The sequence below is a fragment of the Anomaloglossus baeobatrachus genome, chromosome 6 (genome assembly GCF_048569485.1).
Source record: "Anomaloglossus baeobatrachus isolate aAnoBae1 chromosome 6, aAnoBae1.hap1, whole genome shotgun sequence".
NCBI classification, from domain to species: Eukaryota; Metazoa; Chordata; class Amphibia; order Anura; family Aromobatidae; genus Anomaloglossus; species Anomaloglossus baeobatrachus.
The window spans coordinates 222,509,988-222,522,127 of NC_134358.1; the positions used below are offsets into that span (position 1 = coordinate 222,509,988).

The 12,140-nt window shown below is 43.2% G+C and overlaps 1 protein-coding gene across 2 annotated transcripts in view; it reads right to left on the reverse strand.

The window, feature by feature from the left end:
• CDKAL1 (CDKAL1 threonylcarbamoyladenosine tRNA methylthiotransferase) overlaps positions 1–12,140 on the reverse strand; it is a 1,035,666-nt gene that overhangs the window by 647,311 nt on the left and 376,215 nt on the right. The gene's annotated exons all lie outside the window — the stretch shown is intronic.

Below are 12,140 nucleotides of genomic sequence, written 5' to 3' on the forward strand. Positions count from 1 at the left end.
CCAATAACAACAGACAAAATAATGCTGCATACTGCCCTATCATGTCCAATAACAACAGACAAAATAATGCTGCATACTGCCCTATCATGTCCAATAACAACAGACAAAATAATGCCGCATAGTGCCCTATCATGGTCAATAACAACGGACAAAATAATGCCGCATACTGCCCTATCATGTCCAATAACAACAGACAAAATAATGCTGCATACTGCCCTATCATGTCCAATAACAAAGGACGAAATAATGGTGCATACTGTCCTATCATGGCCAATAACAAGGGACGAAACAATGCTGTATACAGTCCTATCATGGCCAATAACAATGGACGAAACAATGCCACATGGTGAACTATTATGCCCTCTAACAATGTTGCAAGTTGCACTATTATGCCTAATAACAATGGATGAAACAATGATGTAAGCTGCACTATTATGCCCATTAACAACGCTGCATGTAACATTATTATGCCCATGAACAATGCCGTATGCTGCACTATTATGCCCAATAACAATAGATGAAACAATGCCGCATACTGCATATTAGGGTCAATAACAATGGTCAAAACAATGCCACATGCTGCACTATTATGCTTGATAATTACGCCACATACTCCACTAGTATGCCCAGTAATGATGCCACATGCTGCATTATTATGTCTAATAACAATGCAGCACTATTATGCCTAATAACAATGGAAAAAAACAATGGAAAAAAACAATACCGCATACTGTACTATTATGCCAAATAACAATGCTGTATTCTGCATTAATATGCCCATTAACAATGCTGCATGGTGCACAATTATGCCCATTAACAATGGACACAACTATGCCACATGCTGCACTATGGCATCTTTAAAATGTGGGTTCACATTGTCTGTGATGGAAAAGAAAAAAACCCATCAAAGATCTTAATTCCTTCACTGACTTCTACAATTAATTCCTTAATCAAAGAGTCAAGCTGATTTCCATGTTTCATAATCAACATGACACTACAGACAATTTCTAACACTGAAGAAAAACTTTCTATGGAATTTGTGAGAAATATATGCATCTTAAAATGGGAAGTTCGGTTTTGTTGTTGACTGTCTCAAAGCAGATTTTCAGACACAGCGTAGGCAATTGCACCACTTTGTCCTTAGTAGGAACAGTAGACAGAGTTTGTGTGTCCTTATGGGGACATCATTCATATAAAGGGTTTGTGTGATGTTAATAATTTATCGCCTAACAATTTGGATTGCAGAAGATGTGACCAGAGTACTCCGTGCTTGGCTATCTCCGGCAGCCCTATAGATAATGAATGGAGCACAGCTTCACAAGCTTAACCTCAGCTCCATGCGGACAGGGCTCTTCAGATCCCACTTCTTAAAATTGCTGGGGGTCCAGTGATCGAAATAGAGTAACTAGTTAAAGGGAATCTGTCATTAGGTTACTGCCAACACATCTGAGACCAACATAATGTAGGAGCAGAGACCCGGATTACAGTGATATATCACACAGTAGGCTGCGTGCTGTAGTTTTGATAAAATCACTGTTTTCTCTGCTGCAGATATAGCACTTATCCCCACCCCCACCAATGATTAGCAGCTTTCTGTCCATGTAAAGTGTACACAAAAAACATTCAATCAGTGTTGGGGCGGGGTTATACAGAGCTCATGAATATGGAGGACTACTTGGGGGCATGACTACAAGTCCTCTAGTGATACCGTGTTTTTCCAAAAATAAGACACTGTCCTATATTTTTTTTGCCCCCCAAAAAAGCACTAGGGCTTATTTTTGGAGTAGGTCTTATTCTTGGAGAAACACGGTAGGGGGTAAGTTTACCACCCCCAAAAAACAGACACCCCCCCTCCCCCACTTCCCAGGAGACTCATACTCACCAGACCCGGACGTCTGCGTGGCTCCCAGGTCCTCCTGTGATCTCCGGTCGGTGCTGCACGCCGTCCTACCCTGCTGCTAGCTGACATGCTGACACACAGCAGATCGAAGGCACACACAGCAGATCACACACACACAGACACACACACACACAGACACACACACACACAGCAGATCGCAGATATACACAGCAGATCACACACAGCAGATCGCAGGCACACACAGCCATCACAGATACACACATCCGATCGCAGGCACACACAGCCGATCACAGATACACACATCCGATCGTAGGCACACACAGCCGATCACAGATACACACAGCTGAACGCAGACATACCCAGCCGATTGCAGACACACACAGATCATCACACACACACATCACATCACTTACGGCAGCAGGGGATGAGAGCAAGTCACGTGTCCGGCCGCATGTCCTGTTCGTTGCGCTCCACTGCACTGCCTCTCAGGATTCTCCCGGCGAGAAGAGATCGGTGTCGCTGGATGAGGTGAGTGTGTATGCGATCCAATGTGTGTGCGATCTGATGTTTGTGTGTGTGATTTGATGTTTGCGTGTGATCCAATGTTTGTGTATGCGATCTGACTGTGTGTGCGATCCGATGTTTGTGTGTGAGATCTGGTGTGTGTGTGTGTGAGATCTGATTGTGTGTGTGTGTGTGTGAGAGCTGATGTGTGCGGGTGTGTGATTACTACAGGTCCTGCCGCTCCGTGTCGGGTGAGTGTAATTGCCGGGTGCCGCTGTCTATAATGAAGTGTCCTGCAGTATCTGTAACTTTTTTAGCTGCAGGGACACTTCATAATTGATCCGCGACTAGGGCTTATTTTCGGGGGAGGGCTTATATTTAAGCCTTTCTCCGAAAATGCTGAAAATGTGTCACGATCTCTGGAATCCGGGTCTCTGTCCCCTACATTTTGCTGCTCTCAGATTAGCTGGTGACAGATTCCCTTTAACTTGGTACAAACCCTTTAAACTTGGAGCTCACAGCATCGACAATCTACTGTTAACAGCTTTCCAAATTATAGTCGCTATGTTTGTTTGGCATAAAGAACCATTATTCAGTTAACTATGTAAAAAAAATGACTATAAACCACATGCTTACTCACCATTTGTGTGATAAGCTGAGTACATAAAATATCAGCACACTGATTTAACACTTTACATTGCAGTTCAATAACATGTATATTTTAGGCTTTACTCCAGTTATGTCTGTGAATTGTCTCCCCAATGATTTGTGATGTTCCTTTATTTTTACTCCTCCTTCAGCACAAACTCCCATAATGAAAATATATAACATTCAAATGGTTTAAATTCCCAGATACATTTCCAAAACTGTAATATCTAAATATAAACACTCCCTGGAAAAACTTAAAGGTCATAGGGGATAAAGGAAATAAGGCCAAGAAGAGAAATTTGGTTGACGTTTTCAGAGCTGTATATGGAAACTGGACGGGAACCAATAATGAGGTTCATACAGGCATCACACACTCCGCAGGAAAAACCCGAAACATCTGAATAATGAGAGAATCAGGAATGTTACAGGGGATGCTTACAAAACTATTTAGCATCGATCTGATGTTTAATGCCAACATGTAAAGCACCAAACTGACTTATTTCATTCCATTAGCTATCATGCCAAAACGAGCAGTTTCCAAGTAGAAGCATCTGTTCCACATGAGAAACATACATTTTATGGTTTCTCTTGTAAGAAGTTGTAAGAGCATGATCTACATTACAAATACACATGCTCATTAAGTTAAAGACAGCGTATTAGGATTCACCAGGCATTTCTTCTATTTCTCTTTGGCATCCTTGCACACTGAGGGATATTAAGTAAAAGAAGAAAGTGTCAGCTCACCAGAAGTGCTTGGTCCAGAGATAATCCAGGTAACGTCCGGAGCCGCCCAGGCTAGGGCTGAAGAGTAAAGTGAACCATCAAGCAACGAAGCACCAGCGTTGGACCGCAGGCATAGAAATATAAAAAGCAGCTTTTATTAGCCCATATTAAAAATTACACCTACAATGGCACCGTCAGACCTGGGTATGAAAACACCAACGCGTTTCGGCAGATAATGTCTTAATTGCCATTATTAAGGCTAATCTGCCGAAAAGCGTTGGTATTTTATTCCCAGGTCTGACGGTCCCAGAACGGTTGTAACTTTTAAAATGGTCTAATAATAGCAGCTTTTTATATTCTAGATTCAACTACCTGCGGTCTAACGCTGGCGCTTCGTTGCTTGTTGGTTCAATTTTATTAGGCCAAGATCACATATGACGTCCCCTGGAACAAGCAGTGGGCACAAGGACATGCTAGGAAGCAAACAGTTGCTCTCCTTACTTGGGCTTATTCACATCTCCCTGTACACATGTGAAAACTGTTGTTTTAAAATAAATAGCAAGTGTACACCACAGTCTAAGGTCTCATTCAGACATACAAGCCAAACAGTACGAGCACGGACTACTAAAGCACGGACTGCTAAAGCACAGACTGCTAAAGCACAGACTGCTAAAGCACAGACTGCTAAAGCACAGACTGCTAAAGCACAGACTGCTAAAGCACAGACTGCTAAAGCACGGAATGCTAAAGCACGGAATGCTAAAGCACGGACTGCTAAAGCACAGACTGCTAAAGCACAGACTGCTAAAGCACAGACTGCTAAAGCACAGACTGCTAAAGCACGGACTGCTAAAGCACGGACTGCTAAAGCGCGGACTGCTAAAGCGCGGACTGCTAAAGCGCGGACTGCTAAAGCGCGGACTGCTAAAGCACGGAATGCTAAAGCACGGACTGCTAAAGCACGGACTGCTAAAGCGCGGACTGCTAAAGCGCGGACTGCTAAAGCGCGGACTGCTAAAGCGCGGACTGCTAAAGCGCGGACTGCTAAAGCGCGGACTGCTAAAGCGCGGACTGCTAAAGCGCGGACTGCTAAAGCGCGGACTGCTAAAGCGCGGACTGCTAAAGCACGGACTGCTAAAGCACGGACTGCTAAAGCACGGACTGCTAAAGCACAGATAAGCATGGCTGTAGGACCTAATACTTGGCTAGTGCATTTGAGGTAGGTTTTTTGCACTTTTTTGTATGCAGAAAGTCACAGCATAATGCAGCGCCAGCTAAGATTACACTGTACAACATTGTGTAAATTAAAGTGAAAAATGTAAAGACAAACCCACAGAATCTGCAGCAATTCCTTCTGTAGAAATGCGTTTCAGATTTCACCCCATGTAATGCATAGCAATAAAACCATTGCAAATCTGCATGAATAGTCTGCTAACCATAGCCAGATAGATAGCAATAGTTAGCTTCCTCCTAATTACAGCTACCTTCTAACCTAATCTGCCCTCTGTAGCCCAATGAACACCATGTAATGCTCACGTTCCCAGTGGTGGCGCTGCCAGGGAATTAAACCTTTTTTTTCCGTTTTTCTTTTTAAAATAATGATTCCCTAAAGTTAACCCAATTGACTATTCTATTTCTCAGAAAAGTTGGTGCTGAATATGAGTGCTGTGTATATCTAACCATATGTGTATTATGAATAAGTGAATTAATGTTTTCCTCAAAACTATGTATTTAGCAATTTTATTAAAGTACTGTATAAAATACAGTAAGTAATCAATCACTTCTCATCTATGGCTTAAAGTATGGTCGCCCACTTTTTACTGCAAATATTATGTGCATTTGGGTCAATAATGACAGTGTGCCTGCACCACTACGAGATGATCTCCAGCACTTAACACATGGTCACCAAGGACCAACTCTATGTAAGCCTCTGAGGGCTGCTAAAATCTATTCCAGGATATCCACGACGACACTGTTCTTTTAAAGGGTCTCAAAGAGTTTTCTGGATAGGCTATAACTTTTAGATCAGTGTGATTGTGAGCCCCAGTGGGGACAGTGATGATAATGTTTGCAAAGCGCTGTGGAATTAATGGTGCGATAATAGTGAGTAAAATAAACAAAATTCCTACTGCAGTAACCGCAGCAATTGCCAATAATAGGGACTTGTATCACCTGTTCTTCCACGAAGGACAGCATCTGCAAGGAGTATGTATGTTCTCTCTGTATTTGCGCGGGTTTCCTCCGGGTTCTCCTGTTTCCTCCCACACTCCAAAAACATAATGATAGGGAATTTAGATTGTGAGTCCCAATGGGGACAGAGCTGCTAATGGATGTAAAGCGCTGTGGAATTAATAACGCTATATACGGTAAATGAATAAATATAATTATTATTATTCTCCCCTGGTTCTCTCTTGGCTTTAACGCTGCAACAGAGAACAGAGAAATTTAAATATCATCTGCTTTCAAGCAACTTTTTAGAATATAGAAAAAGCAAAAAAAAAAATAGGAATATAATTTCCCCAAAAATTCTACAATTCATTACAGCAACAAGAGGGCAGCAGTCTTAACCTGCCCAGGCCAAAGGATCTAATGCACGGATAGGATGGAGCAAAGCCCCCCAATAAAGATGGAGGCTTCACAGGTGCAAAACACTAATGGAGAAACCACTCACACTACCAAAGGATGGAGGGGAGATTTCTTGGTGATAAAATTGCACACAAAATAGATTTGTATGGGGCGCTGTTCACACATGTAGGTGCATAGTGTCTGGCTAGCAGCCTATTAGTTATGCCCATACGATTAGACTAGGCGGGCTGCCCAACACTATATAAGTGCACTATACAGGAACGGAGACCCCAGTTTACAAGGCCTACATTATCATTTGGCCTGGGAAGGTTTAGACTGCTGCCCTCTTGTTGCTGTAAGCAACTTTTCATTATGAGGTATGGGTGATCTAGCTCTTCTCAGTTGATACACAGGTCTTGGGAGCTGTATAGTCTTAGGGGCACTTTGCACACTACGACATCGCAGGTGCGATGTCGGTGGGGTCAAATCGAAAAGTGACGCACATCCGGCGTCGTTGTCGGAGTGTGTAAATCGTTTTTGATACGATTAACGAGCGCAAAAGTGTCAAAATCGTATCATTGGTGTAGCGTCGGTCATTTCCATAATTTCGGAAGGACCGATGTTACGATGTTGTTCCTCGTTCCTGCGGCAGCACACATCGCTGTGTGTGGAGCCGCAGGAGCGAGGAACATCTCCTACCTGCGCCCTGCGGCTCACGCCGGCTATGCGGAAGGAAGGAGGTGGGCGGGATGTTTACATTCCGCCCCTCCGCTTCTATTGGCCGCCTGCCATGTGACATTGCACGACCCGCCCCTTAGGAAGGAGGCGGGTCGCCGGCCAGAGCGACGTCGCAGGGCAGGTAAGTCCATGTGAAGCTGACATAGCGATAATGTTCGCTATGGCAGCTATCACAAGAGATCGCAGCTGCGACGGTGGCGGGGACTATCGCGCTCGGCATTACAAGCATCGGCTTGCGATGTTGTAGTGTGCAAAGTACCCCTTAGTCTGCAGCCCATACTGCCACATGACTAGGAAGGGCTGCGGTTTGAGTTTTACTAGGGATGCCATTTTATCTAATTTTATCTCATTCTCTGTGAACCTCATTAAGAGGTCTATGGCATTGACAAAGATAGCTAAGTGAATGCAGTACTTGGCTACCTTTGTATTTTCAACACCATGGGCTCGGAATGGAGCGGAAAAGGCGGATGTGCAGCCTTGACTTAATTCAACTCCTGACAGGCCTTTTGGCAATAGAGAACAAAAAGTAGTTGCAGAAGTCTTAATATTCCCATATACATGTAAGCATCCATTGAACTATTTAGGCAGCATGGTCATATATATACTACTTTAGTGATATGTCAAAATTGTAATGCACAATCAATGAATGGGATACAAGTACGAGGGATCTGCATGCTTGGCTTTGCTCTTGGTAGATTTCCTGTGCCTATATATTATAGTGAAATGAGTCCTGCTCTCGCTCTTATTCAAATTTGACATTTGTCTTCATTTTAAAAAGGTAGCAGTGCTGGTGACAAAACTGCTGGCGCTACATATTTCGATTTGTGCCAGGCTGACATCATGCAGAAGGTCAGGACAGCAAATCACCAGGTAGCAATATCAGTTTCATATCTTTATGTGGCTATTAAAATGACATTAAACAAGATCTTCAAAAGCCAATTTAGCCCATGTAATTAAGCCAAAATGATCCCACAGAAACATTTGATACAATGCACTGTATAAAATACTGAAAAGGAAAAGCCTTAGTTGAACTTTTGTTTCCTTAAAAAAAAGAACAAAACTCTTGTGCTTTCTCCCCTGGCAGCATTGCCTGTTCTCCAGCGTGGTACATTAAAAGAAACATAAGCAGAAGCATGTGGCAGGTGTGGAACGCTGCCCATATGCCTGAAGTAGTATTCCCACGTACCTGACCACATTAGCATACAAACAGTATTTTGTGTACTTAGCTATATCAGTTTGCTAGCAAGCTCCAGTTTTAAGTAGCCATTGAATGGATTTTTAATACTGGATTTGTAAAATGGATTTTGCAAAGATTTTGTTCCTCATAAAATTACAATGCTGGATTTTTTTTATTTATTTTGAAAATATATGAATAAATTGATAATTATCCTCATTAAGTGGGTGCGTCTGACACTTTCTAATCCGTGCTGACAGCCATGGGAATGACACTGGCCAGTTGTCAACTTACTCAAACCTTTTCAGGAAAAGTAAGGTTAAGTTCTCACGATACGTTTTTGATATTGTGTGTATTCTCACCAAGCAAAAATCACAGCAACTTCAATCACGTGCACTCGTTTAGTATTTGGTGAGTTTTTTACCTCAATATTTATATATCATGAGTGGGTAAAAAATGAAGTGGTGATTTGTTTCCATTATACTTTTAGCCGGGGCCACACGGGGATTACTGCGATCCCCTCGCATGACACTTGGCTCACGCTGGCAGTACAGCAGAGCCAAGTGTCATGCGAGTGTCCCTGCGACTGAGGTCCGACCGTGCGAGTGGACCTCAGCTGCGGGGGGCGTGCCGGCACTGAGGAGGGGAGAGTTTTGCTCCCTCTCTCCTCCGTTGCCGGCTATTGCCATTCTCACGGTATACCTGTGTACCTCGAGTGCAGTGCAATTTTTCTCTCACCCCATACACTGCAATGGGTGCGAGAGAAAGAGTAGCGCATTACAGTTGCAGCATGCTGTGACTGTTTTCTCGGTCCGATTAGGGCTGAGAAAATAATCGCTCATGGATGCTGACACACAGGCTAATATTAATCCAAGTGGAATGCGATGTTTTATCGTACTCCACTCGCACCGTTTTTCTTGCCATGTGTCTTAGGTTTTAATCTGACTCTCCGATTCCTGGTTTTGGCTACAAATACTGAAGGAAAAAACTCCCCAAATTCTCAATGTCTGCACGTGGCCCAAGGCTATGTTCACACACTGCGTTTTTTCCCTGCGTTTTTGCGGCAGAAATTTCTTGAGAAATTCTTGTAACCTTTCTGCAGACATTCCCCAGCAAAATCTATGGCAAAAAAAATTAGCTGTGCTCACACTGCGTTTTTTTCTTAAGAAAATTCTTTCAGTAGATTTTCTTAAGAAAAAGAAAAGCACTTCTTTTCTGCAGCGAACTGCGTTATTTGCCATATATAATGGCACAAAAACGCAGGGAGCAACCAGCGGTAAAAACGCACCAAATCGTGGTAAAAACGCAGGTGCGCTAATCCTTCACTCTCAAGAAATTTCTTAAGAAATTTTCTTGAGAAAAATCCTTTTCCTAGTGTGCACATAGCCTTATAGTTCCAGAAAAGGGATTTCTAGAAATCTCATGCCCACTATGATATTTGTTTTAGGCTGTTAAACTGACCTGCGGTGCATTTTGAAAAATCCTCCCTTGGAGATACACAGTTTTATGTGAGGATTTTACCAAAAGAATTGACTGGTCAGTTTCAAAGTCGGCACTGAAGAATCTTCAGAGTACGCTGCACACGATGTGAGCATTCGCGAGACTGCAAATTATTGTGAAAAACCTGGGCCGCACACGGATGGCACCCATGTGCTGATTGTGCTTTTCAGAAACCCAGAGACTTTGTTATTTTTCATCTGTTCCTCTGGAAAAAAATGACAGGTCTCCTTGAGGTTTTGCAAGGACATAAGGTGGCTTTACACACTGCAACATCGCAAACGACATCGCTGTAACGTCACCAGTTTTGTGACGTAATAGCGACCTCCCCAGCGACATTGCAGTGTGTGAAACACATCAGCGACCTGCCCCTGCTGTGAAGTTGCTGATCGCTACAAATCGTTCAGGACCATTCTTTGGCCCTTTCTTTCCCGCTGTGCAGCATGATCGCTACAAAGTTTCAGTGTGTAAAGGGGACTTTACAGCGACTTCCCTTTCAAAAAGCTGCTTTACAACGTCCCCAATGACTAGTTAGGTTGTTCTGCAGGTCCGGATCGCTGTTGCGTCGTTGGCCAGGTTTGCCTGTTTGACAGCTCACCAGCGACTCACCAGAGACTTTGTAGCGATCCCGGCCAGGTTGGGATCGCTGGTGGGATCGCTAGAAAGTCTCAGTGTGTAAAGGGGCCTATACTGTCTAGGGAAAAACACACACTTGAAAAGCTCCATATAGACCAGTGTTTCCCAAACTCCAGTCCTTATGGCCCCGCACAAGTCATGTTTTCAGGATTTCCATACTATTGAACAGGTGATGGAATCATTATCAAGGCATCACCTGTGCTGTATTAAGGAAATCCTGAAAATATGTCCTATTGGGAGTTGTGGGGACTGGAGTTTGGGAACCACTGATCTAGACTAAAGAGTATGCGGTATCCACGAAAAATGGTGGTAGAACACATACATACAACATGGACGTCTGAATGAGGCCTTAATGAGCACTGGTACAGTTGAAAATTTGCTGCAACATAGGTATCTTATGTGCAACATTGTTAAGTACTAAAACACGTCCAGAGAGCTGACTGGTTCTATAACAAACCTACTCTTGTAAAAATTTGCAACTGAAGTGAATATGTGCACATGTATGAGTCCCCAACATGTAAGAGAGCATTTAGGATTAGCAACTTAGCAGGGAAGTTGCGTGGGGAGATTTACCAAGCAAACTGCCCTGTATCATGTTGATTTTTTTTTCCCAAGGAGTGAATATGCCAAATGCTACTCCATAGTTGCCATAGCCTTCTAAACTAAAACTAGCACCTTAAGCAACACCTGTGCTGCATTCTATAAAGGTGTGCGTTACCCCCTGAACACCCCCCCCCCCCCCACGTAGACCCCACAAATACCTTTCTAAAGTCTCCTGCCAGGTATGTAAATTCTCCGGTCCAATCGGAGTTGTAATCTGCGCCTCCTGTCCCTCGTTTCGCTGTCCGCTCAGTGAGTTATACTATGGGACAGTGGAGATCTGTGATGTTTTTCTCATGCAGATTCGGCATGAAAAAATCTCAGCATGCTGTGAGTACTTGCACAAATCGGACCACATGCAACCATACAAGTCTACGGGTGTCTGTGAGACGTCAGATTGCCCTGATGACATCCGAGTGCAATCCGAAAAAGGCAGAGACAGACAATGGAGAAGATGGAGCGATTAATCTCTCCTTCTCCTCACTTGTGATCCGATTCTTGCAAGCAAAAGAATCAGATCACAGTATAAGGACACTTGGCTCACGCCTGCAGCAGAGCTTGAGCCAAATGTCATTAGTATATCGCATCCGATGCTGTCACATGAGAGAATCATCGGATGCTATACGCCAGTGTGACCCAGGCCTTAGGCTATGTTCAGAAGCAAAGCGGATGGTATTTACCATGGATACCTAAGCTTCAGTGCCCTGCACATGAGGTAAGAGAAATGTCTATATCAGGAGAACTATACTACATTTCTAATTGGAGGTATTTGCTAATATTATTATGCCTAATACATATTAGGATAGGATCTTGTAAATGGGAATACCCCTTTAAGTTGTACTAAGTTCACAAAATGAATAAAATGTAAATTGAGCAATTTTTTTAATTTTAGTTTCTTATCACAGATGGTAAGGCCCAGACATCATTTTCCCATGTCTGGTAAGGCAGTAAAAGAGAAAATTTGAGAAGTCCTCCTTAGGGCACCAGAGAGCTTCTAATTTGAGATGGGCAAACTCGCAGATGTTTAGGCCCAGCAGGTCTGGCAGTAGAGAAGTGCGGACCCGAGGTTTTGTATTAAGTTTTTGGCCAAACAACCAAATTTTTGAGGAAAAAAAAAATATAAAAAAAACAGAGCTTGGGTTCGGAGTTCAAGCGCTTTACTTATGAACTTCACTCCCTGAAGCAAAAACCCCA